Below are 11,402 nucleotides of genomic sequence, written 5' to 3' on the forward strand. Positions count from 1 at the left end.
TCATGATTGAGCAGGGGTATTTTACTGATTTTTGTAGCAAAAAGAAAAGATGTACCGCTTATTGAAATTCACATTAAAATTCACCTCTGAAAATCTTCAAACGAAGAGAAATTAAAACGAATTTCTGTTCTTGAAAATTAAAACCCTCTTCCTACACAGAAAAAGGCGTCTGTTCAATGTCAGCAAGCGCAACTACAAGACCGTGAAATATACTTCGACTTCTAGCACTTAAATCGTAACATGAAATCTACATGAATTGGTCATAGCATACAAATTCAAAACTAACAAATCAACAGTCATGAAATCCAGTGATACTTATTCCAACAAAATCTTTTCTGGACATGTACTCTCATGCTCAAATTCTCCATGTAAACCAATTACAAATTAGATTCTTACTTTTGTAAAACAGTGAAACAAATCAAAATTGATACGGACACTTTGAATTTACTTTTGCATGTAACTGAAGAAGTAAATATTGTCTAATAAAATTTATACTGTATGCAAGTATATACACCACAAAATAGATAATAAAAAAGTGACAAAAAAATTGTTTCTCATTTGTTATATCCAAAAATAGCAGCCTAAAAATAATCATCAATTATAAATATATATTATATATCTTTCTTTTACTTTGTCACAATCATCTACATTGCTTAAATTATTTAAGCGTTTTTGTATTGAAAAAATAAAAGATAAAACTTTAGGACAAAACTATTAGTGAGTCGTAACACTAATAGTATTGGGTTTTGACCCCAATTATACCTTGAGCTCTTTAAAGACATATTGTCAAGGACAAGAACATAATAAAGACAAATAAACAAGTGAGACTTTTCTCAAAGAAAGATGACAAAATAGAAATAACTTGATATGTATTTAAGAAAGAAACAAGAATGACTATTGCCAAAAGCCAAGAAAAGTAGAGATCCTTGAAACTAGACTCGAAACAAGAAAGGAATTGATAAGAGTGAAGAAGGCTTCACTCTTGTCTATATATATACTATCTTACTAGGGGCTATGTGGCGACATTCTATAGGACCTCCAATATATATTGACTTTGTAGGACACATGCCTTGTCTTACAAGGCAAGTTTTTGTACATGTGGTCCACATAGTTAGCTTGGTCTTCAAGTTAACAACATGTGTGGCACATGGCCAACTTGTTCACCACGTTTCTAATCCCAAAAAGTCAATTAAAGACACCTATAAAGTCAAAGTAATGTTTATGAAGCTTCTAGAAAACTTCCATATCAAATACTATAGAATTAACTTACTTTTACCTACTTGTACTTACTTCTACTTATTTATATATGTAATTATTGGCTTACATGCATATGTCCATGATATTACCCTCCCTTCTCGAGACGAGTTCCATGAAGAGCGGTAGTCATATGTTGAAGAAATCTATGATGCGACGAATTGTATTCGCCATGTACTCTGATCTTTGTTCTCTTCGAAGATGATTGATAGGGCCTCTCAATCATTGGTAGTGTCCTATACCAAAGCGGGAAGACCACCCAATTATTTGATCATTGTTTAGGCCTTCATAACTTCCTTCAAATAAAACATTTGGAACACCATGAGGAGTTGTTCCTACCTTTAGTAAAATCACCAAACATCGGGAGTCCCTTCCCAAATTGTGATACCAAATGCATTGTATCTTGCCATCTATTCGTTCTTGAAGATCTTCATCTCGATTGCGTCGTCTTGAAGGTTGTGACAATCGTAATGTCTTATCCGACAGGTCAACAAATGAAGGCTCTTGAGTCGAATCCACTAGTTGTTGGTTCTCCATCTCCTGAGCGTCACAACTACAAAGAAGCTACAAACAAGGATTGAAAATAGAATGTTATCTTGCCTAGATATTGTTTCTTTTATAAAGAAGGTTTTCATCTTGATTTTGATGGATGTCATCGATGAAAAGCCTCCACCGCCTTTGCTGCATTTGCAAGATTCATTATTGGCTCCTATGTGCATTCACTAATATCATATCCGCGCCAATGGACAAGATATTCCAATTTATTTCGACGCCGCCTTGAATCTAAGACTTCTTCTACTTCAAACTTTTCATTATTGTCCACTTCTATAGAAGGATGTGGAGCTTGTCGTCTTCTTGGTATGTCCACTATCTTGTATGGTTCAAGAAGAGACATGTGGAATACTGGATGGATTTTCATTAACTCAGGTAGATGTAAATGATATGCAACTGGATTGATTTGTACAAAAATAGAAAATGGTCTCAGCCTTCAATAGTCAAACTTGTTACAAGGATGAGTGGTCTTGATATTGCGACGAAGTAGCCATACCTTATCACCCAAGAAGAATGGTGGTTGTTCCTTTTGATAGACATCTGCATTGATCTTTTGTTGTTCTTGAGCCTCTTTTAACTGCGCCTTCATTGTTGCATGTAGCTTTGATGAATGAATTGCCAAATCTTCTGCAATAGGATTATCAACTTTTGAAAAGTCAAAAGTATCGAGTCATAGATAATAACCATAATTATTAAAGAAAGATGTTTATTTTGTAGAAGAATATACCGTATTATTATAAGCAAATTCTGTCAATGGCTAAAGAGTTGTCCAATCATCTTATTGGTAGTTAATGGTACATCTTAAATATTGCTCCAAAACTTGATTAACACGCTCCGTTTGTCCATCAATTTCAGGATGGAATATCGAAGATAGTTTTATATCCACTTTAAGAATCTTGAATAGAGTCCGTTATAATCTTGATACAAATTGAGTTCCTTTATCTGATATAATATCCTTGGATAATCCATGATAGCGATAGATATTGTTAAGAAAGAGCTTAGTTGTTTCTTCACTGTGATAGAGTTTGTACATGGTACAAAATGTGCCATCTTGGTAAAACGATCTACTATCACGAATATAGAGTCATAAAAACTTGAGATTCAAAGATCCGTGATGAAATCCATAGAAATAGAAGACTATGGTTGTTCTAGAATGGGTAATGGCTGCAAAAGTCCGTAAGGTCGATGACGAGGATTTTTTCATCTCGAACAAATATCACAAGATTGTACAAAATCTTTGAATGCTTTCTACATTTGTGGCCACCAAAAGTCCCTGGATATTAGTTCTAAAGTTATATTGTACCCAAAATGACCTGCTGCTGGAAAGTCATGATGACCTTGAAGAACACATAATCAGCTTCATCTTTTGGAATATATAGGCGTCCCTCAAAATATAATAGATTCTTCTTGAATTCAAACTTGGAAGTATCATAAGACTTTGTAGGATTTTTCTTCATATCACGAATAAGAGGATCAGAAGACATACTTGACTGAACTTGCTCAATGAAAGTTGAATCAATAGTTAATGTTGATTTCATTACTCGAAGATAAAGATGCTTTGGCTTGAAGAGAATTGTTTGTTGTTGATCAAAAGCAGCATCTCCTTCCTTTGCTGCAAGGTAAGATCGTCTAGAGAGTGCATCTAACAAACCTTGTTGTTTTCCTAGTTGATAAGTGATCTTGAATTCGAATCTTCACAAAGACATAGTTCAACGGGCTTGGCGACAATTCAAAACATGTACTAACATAAAATATTCAAGATTCTTGTGATCTGTATACATTGTGAGTGGGCCAGAAGCACCTTTTAGATAATGGCACCAATCTTGAAACGAATCGACGATTGCAAGAAGTTCTTTCTCGTGGATCTCGTAATTGATCTCGGCTGCTGAAAATTTTCTAGAATGAAAAGCTATTGGATGAAGTTTATTATCTATTCCCAAAGCAAAGTTTGATGAGTCTGTTTCCATAAAAAATAGCTTAAAAAAATCAACGCAATATAAGATTGGTACAGAAACAAAGGTTGTCTTCAAAGCTTCAAATGCTACTTTTCCTTCTTAATTCCATTGAAGTTTGTCTTTGCAAGTCAAACGTGTAAGTGGAGCTGCAACTTGAGAAAAGTCTTTGATGAAGATCCGATATTAGTTGACAAATCCTAAAAAACATTGGACATCTCTTACCATTTTTTGGATCTTCCAATCCATAATAGTTTGAACTTTCTTAGGATCCATCATAAGTCCATCATTTGAAATGATGTATACTAAGAAGTCGACTTGAGTAGTGTGAAATACAGACTTTTCTATCTTGGCATAGAGTCCTACATCTCTTAATTTTTGTAATACTTGGTAAACATGAAGTTCATGTTCTTCTAAGTTCTTAGAATAGATTAAGATGTCATCTAGATAACATACAATAAAATCATCTAAAAACTCCCAAAAGACATCATTCATTAGATGTTGAAATACTGTTGGTGCATTTGTAAGTCCAAAAGGCATGATGTTGTATTCAAAATATCCATACCTTGTTCCAAATGCAGTCTTCCATTCATCTCTTTCTTTGATGTGTATCAAATTGTATGCTCTTCATAGATCTATTTTTGTATAGATCTTAGCTTGATTCAACTCATCAAGAAGTCCAAATATCAAAGGTAGTGGGTACCTGTTTTTGATAGTGATTTTGTTGAGTCCTCGATAATCAACACACATTTGCAATGATCCATCTTTTTTCTTTACAAATAAAATTGGAGCTCCTATTGGAGATTTGGAATGGCATATGAAGTTCTTGGCCAAATTTTCTTCATTATACTCTTTGAGTTCAGCCAACTCTTTTTGAGATAAATTATAGATTGGTCCAAATGGCGGTTGTGCTCCTTCTTGAAGGTCAATTGAGGAGTCATAGGAACGATGTTCTGGAAGAATATCCACATTTTTTTCTCAAATACATCTTAAAAATCTTAATATTGGCTTAGAATGCCACTTGAAGTCTTTTCAAGAGTAGAAACAGGTGTGGCATAAATAACACAATGTAATCCTTCTTTTGCAACATGCAAGAAAGTACTTGCACCTACAAATATAGGTTTAATTATACTAAACTTATGACTTTCTACTTAATTAACTACACTCTGAGTTATACTTTCAGAAAAGTGAAGACTACAAGAAGTCCAATCTATTTTAGGATTATATTTTTTTAACCATGATAAGCCTAAAATAACTAGATTAGAAGGAGATCTAATGATATTTAATATTACAAAGCTACTATGATCATTAGTTGTTATTTCTATAGGAAGGATTTCATGAGTAACATCTCTTGAAGATAACAGACGACTATCTATGACTTCTACATGAACAGGTTTAGTTTTCTTTACTAAAAATATGTTATATCTTTTAGCAAATTTTTCATCTAAGAAATATGCTGAGGCTCCTGAATCTAGCAAGGCAAAGGCTTTGACATGTTAAGATCCTACAATAACATTTATCGTAAAACATGGAGAGGGTTCTGAGGAAAAGATAAGACCTTTACTAGGCGTTGTATAAGGTTCCAATCACACAGTCCCTATTGTAGTTGGACATATTCGTTTTCTGACATGCTATCTCCTTTGATCGTTGTACTCCTCATTTTATGGTTGCGTCGCTTCTTTGAGCAATGTTGAGTAGTGTGCTTAGGTTCTCCATAATATAAGCACAATCCTTCCTGATGACGACGAGTCTTTTCTTCCTCACTAAGAGATTTGAAATGTACTGCATTAATTTGTATATCCTCTACTTTTGAATATATGTATTGAAGAGTTGTTGTTGTTGCTATTGAATTATAGTAATGTTGAGGTCCACTTATACGATTCTCAGATCGAAATTCAAAAAGGCGATTATTGTACTTCATAGGAAATTCAATTGTTTGACTCAATGTTTAAGGATTAAGTAAGTTGAGCATTAATTTTTTTACCTCATATTGTAATCCATAGAAAAATTGGCTAATAAGTGCAGTATCATCCCACTTGATATTAGTTGCAAGTTGTTGAAATTGTAAAGCATACATCCTTACTGATCAATTGCTTTGTTATAAAATACGGATCTTATTGGTTACAACAGGAATTGCATCATGTTCTCCATACATGGATCAAAACTCTGCCAAAAAAATCTCTAGATTATCCAATATTGGATCTCGTCATTCAAGAAAAGATGAAAACCATGATAATGCTGAACCTGAAAGAAGCGTACCAATGAATCTAACTTGCGATTCTGAAATTCGATAGCTTTGGGACTGAAGTTCAATCATAAGTTGTACTTGATTCATAAATCCTCAAAACTTTGATCTGGTGCCATCAAACTTCTTGGGTAGGATAATTCTTGGTTCTCTAACACTGTAAGGGCGTTCCACTATAGGAGAAGAAACATGATTTGATGCAGATGTTGAAGCTGCTCCAATCATTTATATATCTTCACTTATTGCCAATCTTATTGCTCCTTGTGGTAGTAAATTGAGTTGATGCATCGCAAGCATTAACTTCCTCAATTGATCTTGCATTTGTGCCATTGCACTCTTCATTTCAGCAAGTTCTGCCATGATAATACTTAAAAAAGAGAAGATGTCTAATATCGCTCAAGATAAATAGAAGAGAGGACTTGAGAACAAAGAAAATACTAAGGACAATATCAGTTTAGAAGAGGGTAATCCGCAACTTCTAATATGCTTGTGTCTTATCAAGAAAAAAGAGTAATCCACTCTTAATCAAGATTAGACAAAGCTCTGATATTGTAAGTGTATTCTAGTCAATCTGTCAAGGACATGAACATGATAAAGACAAATAAACGAGTGAGACTTCTCTCATAGAAAGATGAAAAAATAGAAACAACTTGATATGTATATTGAGAAAGAAATTAGAATAGCTATTGCAAAAAGCCAAGAAAATTAGAGATCCTTGAAATTAGACTGGAAGCAAGAAAGGAGTTGATAAGAATGAAGAAGGCTTCACTCTTGTCTCTATATATACTATCTTACTAGGAGCTATGTGGCAACATTCTATAGGACCTCCAATATGTGTTGACTTTATAAGACACATGCCTAGATTTACAAAGTAAGTTTTTCTATGTGTGGGCCACATAGTTAGCTTAGTCTTCAAGCTATCAACATGTGTGGCACATGGCCAACTTGTTCACTACGTTTCTAATCCCAAAAAGTCAATTAAAGACACCTACAAAATCAAAGCAATGTCTATGAAGCTTCTAGGAAGCTTCCATATTAAATACTATAGGATTTACTTACTTTTACCTACTTTTACTTACTTCCATCTATTTATATATGTAATTATTGGCTTATATGCATATGTCCATGACACATATATATTATTTTATCTTCATAATTCTACAATATTATTTTTTAAATAAAAAAAATACTTTATTTTTATTAATGACTTTTAGTATTGAATATATATATATATATATATATATATATATATATATATATATATATTTTTCTCTCTTTAGTGTATATTATAAATTATGTAATTTGTGGTTTTTAAAAACCATTTCATCAACCTAGTTGGTAGCAATATTAACATCTATGACAATGATGATTATTTGTGAGCAAGGATTATACTTCAATATAACGATATTTTAACTTAAAATCCATATTTTGTTAGAAAAAAACCTTATTGGTTGTATTTAGAATTTTTAATTCTTAAACAAGGTACTAAGATTCACTAATCAAGATTTTAATAAGTATAAAGTTTTTATTTGAATAATTATATTATTAACTTATTTATCAAAATATCTAATTATTTTATTTATTGAAATCACTAATAACAAACTTAGAATATTATTTTTGAAAGTAAAGAAAACATTACTACACTAAAACTTTATAAATTCAATAGCTGCAAAATTTGATAAAAATCTATTATCTAATATTTATTTGAGCTCTTAGACAAAAATTAATATTTAATTATTTAAATATGTTATTTATTCTCTACTTTTTCTTTTTAAATCTATTTTTTTTTTCAATATGCAATATTAATATTAATAAATATTTTATTATATTATTTTGTTAAAATTTGAAGATAGATATGTATAAAAAAAAACTTAAGATACGTTTGAAAATCATAAAACAAATACAAGTTTTAATGCAATGAAATAAGGAGTCTAAAGATTAGATTATTGGAAGTTGCTAGTCTAACTATTACATTGACTCTTATAGATTAGTAGATTATAAATAACTAGTTGATTAACTCTTCACATCAAGGCTATGTTAAAGGAAATTCATAATAGTTTTAGTCCAAAAATTACCTCACTTAAAATGAGAGCAATGTGCCTAATTAAGGCATAATTGTATTGATGTATGATAAAACTTTTCAATCTAAAGCTTTATTTATAAAATCATTTTTCAATCAATTTTTTTTATTGATATAACTTTGTATTGTAAATTTTATTTATTGATTATTAGGTTCAAAAGAATAGTTCAACACCCTTGTTCATTCTAATTATTCTAATTTATTCTAATTTTAGAATAAATTGAATTACTCTTAAGAATAAAAAAAATATTTAAAGCATTTTAATTAAATTTTAATTTTCAATTTATATTGTTCTCTTTTTTAACAAGAACAAAGTGTGCTTTTATTGTACCTCAACATAGTTTACTAAGCCATATACCTATAAAGTGTTTATTTCAACTACTTATTTTTATTTTCTTTATATCATTTTAAATAATTAATACTCCCACATGTATTTTTTGTGTATTTATTAATTTATAAATTTTAAATTAAGATCTCAATTTTATTTTCTTTTCAATATATATATATATATATATATATATATATATATATATATATATTAATGTGGTTTACTAATAAAAAAATTTATATCAATAACCTTACGTCCTACTTAGATTGTATAAAAAACTAAAATCAAAAAGATTGGTTGGGTGCATTTTAATTTATACCTATATTCATATAGTAAACAATAATAAAAATCTTTAAAAGTAATCAACTTCATCCATTAAGAAAGCTATCATAATTTCTATAAAATACAATTTAAAAAGTTCAAAATAAACATAACAAACTTAATTGTATTTTGAATAAATGTTTTTGTTTAATTATTCCTTAAATTGAAGTGCAGTGTAAACATATAATGTTTAAAAGTTCATAAAAAAACATTGAATAATTTTTTGTATGCATATTGAAATAGGAGCAATAATTGTTAGTTGAAAATAAATCAATAGAATTGATTCAGGAAACTTCAAAATAATATCAAAAAAATTAAATTATATTAAATTACAGAAAAATCAAAAAGGTAAAATAAAATATTACATTTTCTCTACTTTAAATAAAACACAGAACCACACATAGATAGAACATCAAAGAATAAGTTCATTTACAAATGAGTAAATTATACATGAAATTTAGCATGCATCACTGTAGAATAGATAAATAAACTTTGTGATAAGTTATTGGTTGGTTGTTGACAACCTTGAGAATTAGACTGATGGTTAGGGAGTTTAGTTGGTAATAATAGGTTGTTAGTGGAATAAATGGTTAAGAATTCAAAGGGTCATAACCTTTGGAATCCACTGGCCGAGAGATCATCTTTTTGGAGGAATAAATAGGTTGAGGATAGTAAGCCGAGGGCCAGACTATGAGAGTCTTATGCGAGAATAAGCTTAATGCTACCTCTTTGTTTTCTTTGCTTTTATTATTTGCTTATAAAGAATTGTGATTGATAGAAGTATTGTTGAATTGATAGTCGTAGAATGGATTATGTATTGAATCAAGATGGAAGTAGTAAGCCTTGGTGTTTTGTAGTTTGATAATTGATTTCAAATAGCCAAAGTATAGTCAATTGTGATACTAATAGACCCAATTTATATAACCAGTCTTTCCCCGTGTTCGAACCTACGTCTATTAGTTCAATTGCTTTGGTATATCGAAGCTTGAATGCAACAAAAACAACAATCACTAAGTTTAAAATATTGTATTTGAAAATCAGTTTTTTAGTTTCAAACTCTACAGTAAAAATCAAATGAAAAATATTTGAAAAATAATATCATTTAAATCTTTTACAACCAGTAGTTTGGCTTATTAAACCTCTCTTTTTTAGTTCTTAGGATTTCTATAACACTTTAGGTTTTTATGAAATCATAAAAATAACAACTTTTAGAGTACTAGAATTTTAATTAAAATAATTATATAAGGAGTTTATATACATATATGTAATCATTGAGATTTACTTTACTTGCACAATTCACCAAACAATAAATATTAATTGAAAAAACATAAAGTCATGTTATGTGTTAACAAAATCATGTCAAAATATCTTAAATGAAACCCATTCTTTCTTTCTTTTTAAAATAATTATGAATATAATATCCATTTATTCTTATTTTCACTTTATTCGTATCTTTTCAATTCGATTTTTTTTCTTTCTTTTAAGTTTATTTTCCATAAATTTGAGAAGTTTCACAATACTCTCCAAGAGCACGCCTTTTTCACACTGGTCCCGGAATAGATCCCTTTTCAAACAGCTCCCGGAATAGATCCCTTTTCACACAGCTCCCCAAAACAATCCCTATTCACATGGCCGGCTGAAAAAAAGCCTTTTTCACACAGTCAAATCTTGGACTACGGAATAGTGTCCCTCGAAGGAGCCAGAAGAGCGTTGACGACGTCAGGACAAGACGAGGCTGATTGAGCGATGGAGGGATTGCGAGAAGCTTCAGGTCATCCTGATCGGCGGCTTTACCACCCACGGAATCGAGCCCAGACTTATACAATCCTTGCGAACAATTCAGATACCGCAACAACAACCCTCACGCTCTGTGATCCAACGTCGAACGACTGAATGAGCCGCTCACGACCTTCCTCATCCTGCAAATTGGCTGCTACAACTCATCTCTTGACGTTGTTTCCTGCCTGCCGGCCGTGCTCCTGCCCTCTGTTGACATTTCTCCCACAACTTGAACCCGAGATCCTGTGTCTCACTGACAGAAGCTTCGGTGGAGGAGTTTGAATCTTCAACGGATCCAGCCTGTACATAACGAGGCAGATGAGTTGGTTCCAAATTGAAGTTCCGACAAGCTCCGAGAGTTGGGCTGTTTTTGAGTCCAGGCCCAGAGAATTTGGGCCCTACATTCGCGAATACGGAAATCGTGCTTACGCCGTGGTGTCAGTCACTGGTGGTGCCTTCGCCTGGATATTCCTATTTCTGAGAAAATCACACCTGCAGTATCTTAAGTGGTTGATTCGTCGTGGAGTAGTCAGTCGTGAAAATTCATATGTGAACTAAGTGAAGTCAGTGGGGTCTGAGCCTTCCTCTTCCACCCAGCGAACTTTTGTTAATAAAAGGATGAGTGAATCAAGTACACATGCTCGATGGTGTAGAAACATTATGATCTTTCCATCCAGAATAAAAGAAATTTAGTGTGGACAAAGTATAAACAATCATATCTTACTAGTGTACAAGTTGCTTGCACGACCAACGTACAACATACTAGATAGTCTTCGACGCTAGACTATATTGGGAACGTAGATTGCGCTGCATATTCGTGATTAAAAACATCGCTTGGTCCGAAAGCTTTCATGCCCACATTCACCAGAAGTTCCAACTTCCACCCAGACG

Source organism: Physcomitrium patens, chromosome 13 (assembly GCF_059467195.1).
Source record: "Physcomitrium patens ecotype Gransden chromosome 13, ASM5946719v1, whole genome shotgun sequence".
In the NCBI taxonomy this organism is placed as follows: Eukaryota; Viridiplantae; Streptophyta; class Bryopsida; order Funariales; family Funariaceae; genus Physcomitrium; species Physcomitrium patens.